At 47.3% G+C, this 8,705-nt stretch overlaps 2 protein-coding genes across 4 annotated transcripts in view; both read left to right on the top strand.

Moving 5' to 3' along the window:
* LOC125760108 (uncharacterized) overlaps window positions 1–8,705 on the top strand; it is a 250,705-nt gene that overhangs the window by 139,989 nt on the left and 102,011 nt on the right. The window contains exon 1 of one of the 2 annotated variants that reach the window (XM_049419787.1): window positions 6,088–6,209. The exons of the other annotated variant lie outside the window; for it this stretch is intronic. The gene's annotated coding sequence lies outside the window, so the exon portion shown is untranslated. Of the gene's footprint in view, window positions 1–6,087; window positions 6,210–8,705 lie in introns of those variants that run through there. 2 annotated transcript variants of the gene reach the window in all.
* The window catches only part of LOC119372509 (D-amino-acid oxidase), a 236,917-nt gene that overhangs the window by 133,488 nt on the left and 94,724 nt on the right, over window positions 1–8,705 (top strand). The window lies entirely within an intron of this gene.

The following is an 8,705-nucleotide window of genomic DNA, read 5'->3' as shown; positions in this document are numbered from 1 at the left end:
GTTCATGACATGCATGTCATGATTTTCATGTTATGACCGGTCATTTATGTTCGTCATACAGTCATGTTACGCCATACCAATTTTGGTGTACATCCTATTAACGAAACGGCCAAGAGGGCACAAAATCGTAGGCGGCTAGATAGATAGATAGATAGATAGATAGATAGATAGATAGATAGATAGATAGATAGATAGATAGATAGATAGATAGATAGATAGATAGATAGATAGATAGATAGATAGATAGATAGATAGATAGATAGATAGATAGATAGATAGATAGATAGATAGATAGATAGATAGATAGATAGATAGATAGATAGATAGATAGATAGATAGATACGGTCAAAGTCGCAGAAGTTCGCTAAGAAATGCTTCGCATTTAAAAGATGGTTGATCCCTCTGTCATAGGAATCGGTATAACACGAAAGTGAAACGTGTCGTCGCAGAAGTAGTTGGTTGCTTTAGTGGAATGACATATCAGAGCTTGTAAATGTCTATTGTTATTTGGCAGATGTAGCACCGCAGATGTGGACTCACTCACGTTGACACCTAGTGGCACACTTCCGTACCGACGACTAACGCCCATGATCATGATTTAACTCTTGCGGTAGCTGAAGTTCTTAACATATACGTGGACACCGCATACGGTGAATCCCGCGTAAATATGGCATCACCAAGCGCACAATAAACACTGATACTCCATATGCACTCCTACAGAGCGTCGTGAAACTCGAAGAGAAACGCTGCGCGCGTTGTGTCTTCCCTCTAGCCTGGCAGTTAATTCTCACAGGGCGAGCGGGGAACGCGGTGCGACAGCCAGGCGAGCGTCGGAGAGCTATTTTTCGATATGGATGGATGCTATGAGCGAGGCTTGGGCTAAAGCCACCACCTCGCGGTGTGTTAAACGAAAGTACACCTCTATTGGAAACGCGCCGAATGGGACGGTCGCAGCAACGGCGCGTTATTTTTGTTTTGGTTGTCGAGCCTGGTGGCGCACATGTCACCACCCCGTTATAAAGGGAACGCTCATAGCATCCATCCATCCATCCAGGCAAGAGCACTGTGAGAAGAAAGTGTGAAAGATAAAATGCGCGTTCATGTAGCCTCTGTTATGTGTTTGGCAGTAGCTCAGTGGGCTAAACGCCCGCCAGCCATCATCGCGGACCGAGAGGTCATGGGTTCGACTGCTGTCCACAGTACTTTTTCTTATAGTTCTTTTCTTTGCCATTTGATGGCGTTCATTTTGCTGACGTATTTCCGTGATGGAAAAACGTCAGCAAAATACTTCATGAAAATCTTGGTGGACCCCGGCATACAACACTTTCGTGCTAAAAAAAAAAGTACTGTCATTTCCACGTCATGAAAACTGTCGAACACCGAAGTCGTTGCCCCCTTTTACTCGGACCTTCGCAGTTCCCCCTTTATGGCTATCTTTTCTGTAAGCTTGTTCTTTGTTTCTTTTGTTTTTTTTCTCAGTTAGGCATGTGCTTCGGGTCGACGGTTTTCACGTCGTGGAACTGGAAGAACTTATTTTCATGCATCCCCGCGCACAAACTACGTAAAGGATACATTAAAGCAATAGGTTCACACAAAGATTTGCCTTTATTTAATCCCATTTATTCGGTCTTGCTGCGTTTCTTCTTCTTGATTGTGCTGTGGTAGTGTTTCGTAATACTATTGCATTTCTTGGTCTTCTTCATCTTTGCACTCTGTTTGCATTTATTGCGCCTCATTGGTTCCCCCTTTTCCGCTGAGCCTCACTCTCGCCCCTCAGGTCGCGTGACCAGCGCTACGCCAAGGACGTCAACGAATATACATGAAAAAAAAAAAGAGGATGCCCTTATTTTTAGGTCTGGCGGTCCCACGCCGCCAATTTCCCACAGGCTAGGTGCCCTCCCCAGCGACTATGAACCTCGTTCTAACGAGCACCAGGCCGGAAGCGCGCTTGTACCTATTTTACCGGTAGGTACCCGGAGGCCGCAATTCTCTGCCTCCCACAACAGCGACGGATGCTCGACTATTTCACCAAGGCTGTGGTGGGTTAAGTGCGCCGAGGGGCTTTACAGAACCTTATGGGGCCACCTTTGGAGATGAGTACCCATTAACAACCGAGCGCCAGGTAGGTGTACTCCTCTACCCCTTTGGAAAAACCGGTGGGTTCCCGGTCGGCACTGGGAATTTAACCCGGTCGCTCCCGCACTGGAAGCGGACGCTCCCATGTAACCACCGCTGCGGTATCATGAAAGATAATGTTATCGGCACAGTACTGAAATCTGACATCGCTAATTGTCGAACAGCACTGGGTAACTCGTCCCAGTGTTCGACAACTCTTCGAAAATAACTGTGTTCGAAAATGCTTTAGTCGCATCAAAATCGATGAGTAGGTTTTACCGGAGAGGCCCCGCCCAGACGACCGAAGCGTGGCAGCCAATCGCCTCTGCGACTAAGGAAACTGCCCATCTCATGCACACTGCAATGTCCTCCGAAGGCGGAGTCACTGGCCGTCCGGCTCATGACGTCAGTCTGGAGTGCACGCCCATTGGTGCAGGCTTGTGTGCATCCGCCTTTGAGGAGGAAATGCCGCGAACTTCTAAAGTTGTATCCGACTATAGAGAGCTCGAGGAAAGTCTTTCGGTTGAGACAGTCAAAGTTGGAAGATCACCATCTGGTTGGAAGAGCACCGGCACAGGGATGCAGTCGCCAGTGAATAGTTGACAAGACGCGTGAACAAATGAATGCAGCGCTGAAAGAATGCACCAGACAAGAAGACGACGGACTAAGGAAAGAAGTGGCACTCACTACGACTGGCACACGCTAAGACCACTCACTGTGTGTGCCACTTCTCTCATTCGTCCTATTGAGTGGCTCAATCTTTCAGCGTTATGTACCAACTGACCCAGACTTCAACCTTACCGAAATGAATGTAAAAGCTTCATGAATATGGTATCTCGTCTGGTGCATAAGAGAGATAAATTCAAAGAATTCAATCCGGACGAGGACGAAAAATCGCGATCGTAGCGATGACAAACAAAACGAACAGCGCTCGTTTGTAGGGATTCAAATTTGTTGATGTCGCACATTTTATATTGGTTGCAGAGGCATTAACCCTACCCCAATATAGGGCATGTAAGCGTTTTATATGCGTTAGTAATTTAGTGCATTTTGGCGATTTAGAGAACGTTCGTGTTATGTAACCTAAATTTTTTATTCCTTTGGGTGTAAAGTATTTAAATATTTCACCAATCACTGGATTCTGGGGGCCTTCCTGAGGGCTGGAAATTTGAGAATATCATTCCTTGCCTTAAATCTGGAGACAAGCACATTGCTAACAATTACCGTCCTATTTCTCCGACATCCATTTGTTGTAAGATGCTCGAACATATCTTATACAGCCACATAATGTCTCACCTTCAATCCAATAAGCTACTTTTTGAAAACCAACATGGCTTTGAGAAACATAAATCCTGCAACACTCAGCTGTTTGAGCTAGTTACCGATTTACGCAACTCCATCAATAGGTCACTGCTAATCGATGCAATTTTTATTGATTTTTTTAAAGCGTTTGATCGCGTCCCTCATCAACGTCTCCTAACAAAACTACGTAGTCTCCGGCTTGATAAAAAAACATTTCAGTGCATTGAAAGCTTTCTGACTGAAAGATTTCAGTGTGTCAAAATCGACTCCTACATATCCAAACAGACGCAGGTCAAGTCGGGCGTTCCACAAGGGTCAGTTTTAGGGCCGCTGTTATTTCTAATCTATATCAACGACATATCAAATAAGATGCAGTCTACCGTACGACTTTTCGCTGATGACTGCATAAGATATATAAAGAAATAGCCAATCAGAACGACATTTTAACCCTGCAATCTGACTTAACGACTCTTTCCCAATGGTTTAGAAAATGGCAAATGAAAATTAACGTTGAAAAGACCAAGCATGACAAATTCGGTCGAGATGCCAATCAAAGCCTGAATATATACCCCATCAACAACTCTCCCGTTGAAACGGTATCGCCCATTAAATACTTAGGTGTTATCCTGCATTACAATCTTAAATGAAACAATCACGTAGAATTAATTACCAGCAAAGCATTTCGTAAGCTTGGCATTTTAAAACGCCGCCTATGTCTGGCTACTTCAGACACTAAACTTCAGGCATTTAATTCACTCATTAAACCATCCCTAAAGTATGCTTCAAACATATGGCATCCGCATCAAGCATACCTTACTGACATGCTGGAGTCAATTCAAGGTAAAGCCGTTAGGTGTATTGCTTCCTCCTGTTCACGTTTTCATAGTGTCTCATCCATAAAAACAACTCTATGCATTTTACCGCTCGCAACACGCAGAAAATATTCCAGATTGTCCTTCTTTCACAGCGTTTAGTTTAGCTACAGTCCTTTTTCAGTCAAATTCATACATCCAGCGGTAAACATTTCGGCCCGATGTGACCGATCACAAGGTACGCCCACTATTTGCGCGCACTGAAAAATACTTACACTCTCCTTTGTTGTTGTCCATAAACGAGTGGAACACCCTTCCGCGTACCATTGCAAACATTAAAGAATCAACTAGTTTCCAATCAGCCCTACTATCTTACCTTAGTGAGTAGTCTTTCCACAACTAGCTGAATTGTCTCATTCCAAATTCTCATTTATTCTATGTATTTTTATTCTATGTATTATATGTATTGTCTCTTTCCACATTTTCGTTTATTCTATGTATTTTTTGCTAGATTGTACTATATATTGATCGCAACTATTGTACTGTGTCCGACTTTGCATTACTGAACTGTGTATACCTTTTTATATTGTATTTGCGTTATGTTTGCTTGTTATTGCATTTTTTGTCCCTATATTTGCTGTACAAAGTATTGTATTCCCCCCTATGTAATGCCCGTTCTCGGGCCCTTAGGGTCAATGAATGAAATTGAATGAAAAATGAAATGAATATACAGTGGCCCCTGCATGTTGTGTGAGAAGATAACTACAAGGCATTTGTACATCTGTGGCCGGGATATTATTGTGGTGTTGAAAGCGTGCACACGCAGCAAAGGAAAATGTCTGTTCGTAAATGACACTGCTACACTTTTATTTTTAAGCTTGAGAATCTGTCAATCCGCACACGTCGTGCAAAATCTAGGGAAGAAATCTTCGAGTAGGTGTCATCGCCACTAGAAGTAATTACTTCGTATAGGACGCCGTCATCGGCTTAAAGACAGACTTCTGACTTATGGTGTTGCTGGGAAGATCAAATATAGATAATGAAAATAACAAGTGTCCAAGAATTGGCGCTTTGATTTTCAGAAATACTTGTTCAAGTAATGCGGCCTCCAGAGCGATCAAAATCGCGCTGAGTAGGTTTGTGCTACGGTCTACTAAAGGCGCTTTTTACAGTGTCGTATTAACGAGGACGCCCGGTAAATCCACAAATAGATTGCCCAAAATACCGACCGACCCGACAGCAGCAGCAGTGGCCACACCAAAGGCGGAGGTGTAAAGAAATAAATAGCATTCACTTCAATGGCTGTTCAATCACATGTTGAGCCCATCGCACTAACAGTGAACAGTAAAAGCTGTAAAAGCACCGCGTACCTCTTACTGAATGCAACTCAACACGAGTTTACTCGCTGGATAAAGCCCAATAACTCCGCCACTCCTGCAGTACCTGCGCGCATTCATTCGATTCCTTCGTGCAGACTGTTGCTACTTGTAAAATAATAGGAAATAGGAGCATTATTTTCAATATAATAACAAGTGTGTGTGTGTGTGTGTGTGTGTGTGTGTGTGTGTGTGTGTGTGTGTGTGTGTGTGTGTGTGTGTGTGTGTGTGTGTGTGTGTGTGTGTGTGTGTGTGTGTGTGTGTGTTTGTACCGCACATTCGTTCAGAAACGTGAAGCGTGTTTTCATGCGACCTGATGACTTTCTTTATCTCGGTGCGTAGGCCATGTCCCGCGCCGCAAACCGAAGTACATTTTTGCGTAGAGCACAATTAAAGATGCCCGAGCTTTCAGCGAGAAGTGCGTCATCGATGCGGCTTTATCTGTTCACGAAGGCAGGCATTCGGGAAGCCGCCACTATCGGAGCGTGGCGTTATCGGCGCCTCCTCCTTTACGACCTTAATCCAGACCCACTTCCATTTGTTTGCCCCTATATCGGATGGCGAAACACCAGGGTCTGCGACTTTCCTTAGTGTTCGCGTTCAGGTACGCTACGCGGGTCACAGCACAGAACGCGCGGCAGTACGCGGGCACCATGGCGGCTCATCGGTACACCTGCGTCGGCTTCTCGCCTAAGGCGGACAGGAAGCGCATAGACTTCGTCACTTCGATTCCCAGCCATCGCGTATGCAACGTCTGCAGCGTCATCCCGGACATCGCGTTCAGCCTCGGCTGCCGCCACGTCTTCTGCACCGCCTGCATGAACGACTTGATGCACAACTCCACCGTAGCCGTCTGTCCGTTCGACGACAAGGAGTTCGGGAACATGAACGTCAGGTGGGACTCCGCCTCCGAAGAGTACGTCGGGTCTTGCAAGTCCTACTGCCTCAACAGGGCATTCGGATGCACCTACGTCGGCCGCATGCTCGAAATTATTGAGCACTATTACCGCGAGTGCGACTACCACGTCGTCTACTGCGGCTGTTGCGCGAAGCCCGTGGCCAGGGTGAACGTACTGGCGCATCTCCGCGAGGGATGCGGCGTCGGAATCCTGACCTTGGACGGAGGGCTTGCCTCGGCCACTTCGAGTGCCTTTGGCAAAGAGGCTGACGAATGCCTGTCTGCGGCACGTAAGAACATTGAGAACTTCCTCAGCCGCAATAAGAAGTCTGTGAACGTGGTTTATAACGGCACAGCTGGGAGCAGTGATGTCGCCGAACAACTTATAAGAGAAACAACTCGTTTGAGTTATGCTGAGACAAAGGCAGACGAGATCCAGGCTGGTCGAATGAAAAGTAACTCCGAATCGACGCTCTTCACAGCGCATACTGACGACGCTCTAACACCTGTCATTTGCGGCACATTCGGAGGTGTTAGTGCTGTCGTCACCACTGCCGACTCGGACGGTCCGCTACGACTCGAGACGAAGTCCGACTGGATGCAGACGGATCCGGTAGAAGAGTGGGCGTACAGTGAACAGACGGTCTTTCCCGAGGACAGTGGTGATGCCCTAATGCCTCTCTTCAACGATGGTGCCGGCTGCGCCAGCGGGGCGCCCGACTCGGCGTATCACTCCTCCGCGTCAGAGTCCGAGGCCATGGACGTCAACGGCGAGCTGGAAGACTCGAAGGGGACGTCGCTTTCAGCCGCCGTCGAAGCTCTGCCCGAACCAAGCAAGCAGCCCCTGTTGACGTACGACTGGGACGTCAGTCCATTCCGGAAGTACCGCAACCCGCCGTGGCCGGAGTTCAAAAGTGAGGCGCTGACAGTGGGTGACTGCGGTTACAGGCTGAGACTCGAGGGCAAGTTCAAGTTCCTCAACTTCCCGTCTCGCTTCCTCGCGCTGTACGTGACGATTCAGAAAGGTTCCCACGACGAGTCGCTCGAGTGGCCTTTCAGGCGCAAGTGTTCCTTCCTGCTGATGTACACCAGGTACACAGAGCGGGCGATGTTTTTCAGGCTCGAGGATCACGTGAACGTCAAGAATGAGACTTCGACTGGAGCGGCCCAAGACGGCGGAGAACTTCGCCATCGGTATCGACCGGTGTGTGGCGGCGCAGCAGATGGTGGAAGGCGGGTTCGTCTACAAAAACACGTTTAGAGTACGCTTCCTCGTCGAGTAGCCGAAGGCACTACCGAAAACTGATGAAAGGAGACAACTTTGTGCAGAAGCGAAAATGTTGTAAATGTGAAGTAAGTGTAACTCTGAGCAACCCTCCCGTGTTTACTACTGCTCACGATTTCTCGCATACATTTTCTCCAGCTTGCTGCGACCAACGGGATGGACCGAGGGCTCAGGTATTGCTTTGCAAGGGCGGCGCACCCCTTCTCCCTACAAATTTTTACCTCCCCCCTACTTTGCCCCCCCCCCCCGGCCCCGGTTACGCAGGCAGAATTTTGTTTCAAGGGAGGGTGGTCCGTCCAAGGTAGGGTGGCCCGGACAGGCAACTGTGGTCGAATGTCATTTTGTTCTCAGTATCCCTTGGCAGGAAAAAATTTCGGGGAGGGATATGAGGAAGCCACCCGCTAGTTACATCTCTGCCCCCCCCCCCCCTTTTAAAGAAATCCTGTGCTGTCCTTGAACGTCATAGATAATCTCAGCCTATCTTCTGCCGTGATAACCATGGCTCCTTCGCTGAATCGCTTTGCTACCACAAAACAGGATAGCATCAGGGGGTAGGCAGAAATTTTTTACGGGGGGGGGGGGCATCTCCCTGATTTGAAGTGGGGGCCGGGCAGGCAGATGTGGTCGAGTGTCATTTTGTGCTCTGTACGCCATGGCAGAAAAAAAAAATGGAACGCATCTCCACGAAGTGAATGAAGACGAGTGGACGAAGCTGGGTCCTAAGGTCCATAATGTCTACGTTGTAGTCGCCGACTAGTATAAAGGGCTTGTGCTTCTAGGAGTTTTATATTGTTTTGTCACGTTTATGATAGACATTTGTGTACTGTTCAACCTTTTTTTGTGTCTCACATATGTTACCCGAGCGTTGCCCCATATAATGTAAGTTGAGTGACATAAGGTGACATAAATAGTCGATG

The sequence above is a fragment of the Rhipicephalus sanguineus genome, chromosome 10 (genome assembly GCF_013339695.2).
Source record: "Rhipicephalus sanguineus isolate Rsan-2018 chromosome 10, BIME_Rsan_1.4, whole genome shotgun sequence".
Taxonomy (NCBI): Eukaryota; Metazoa; Arthropoda; class Arachnida; order Ixodida; family Ixodidae; genus Rhipicephalus; species Rhipicephalus sanguineus.
This window is presented reverse-complemented; position numbering and strand designations above follow the sequence as displayed.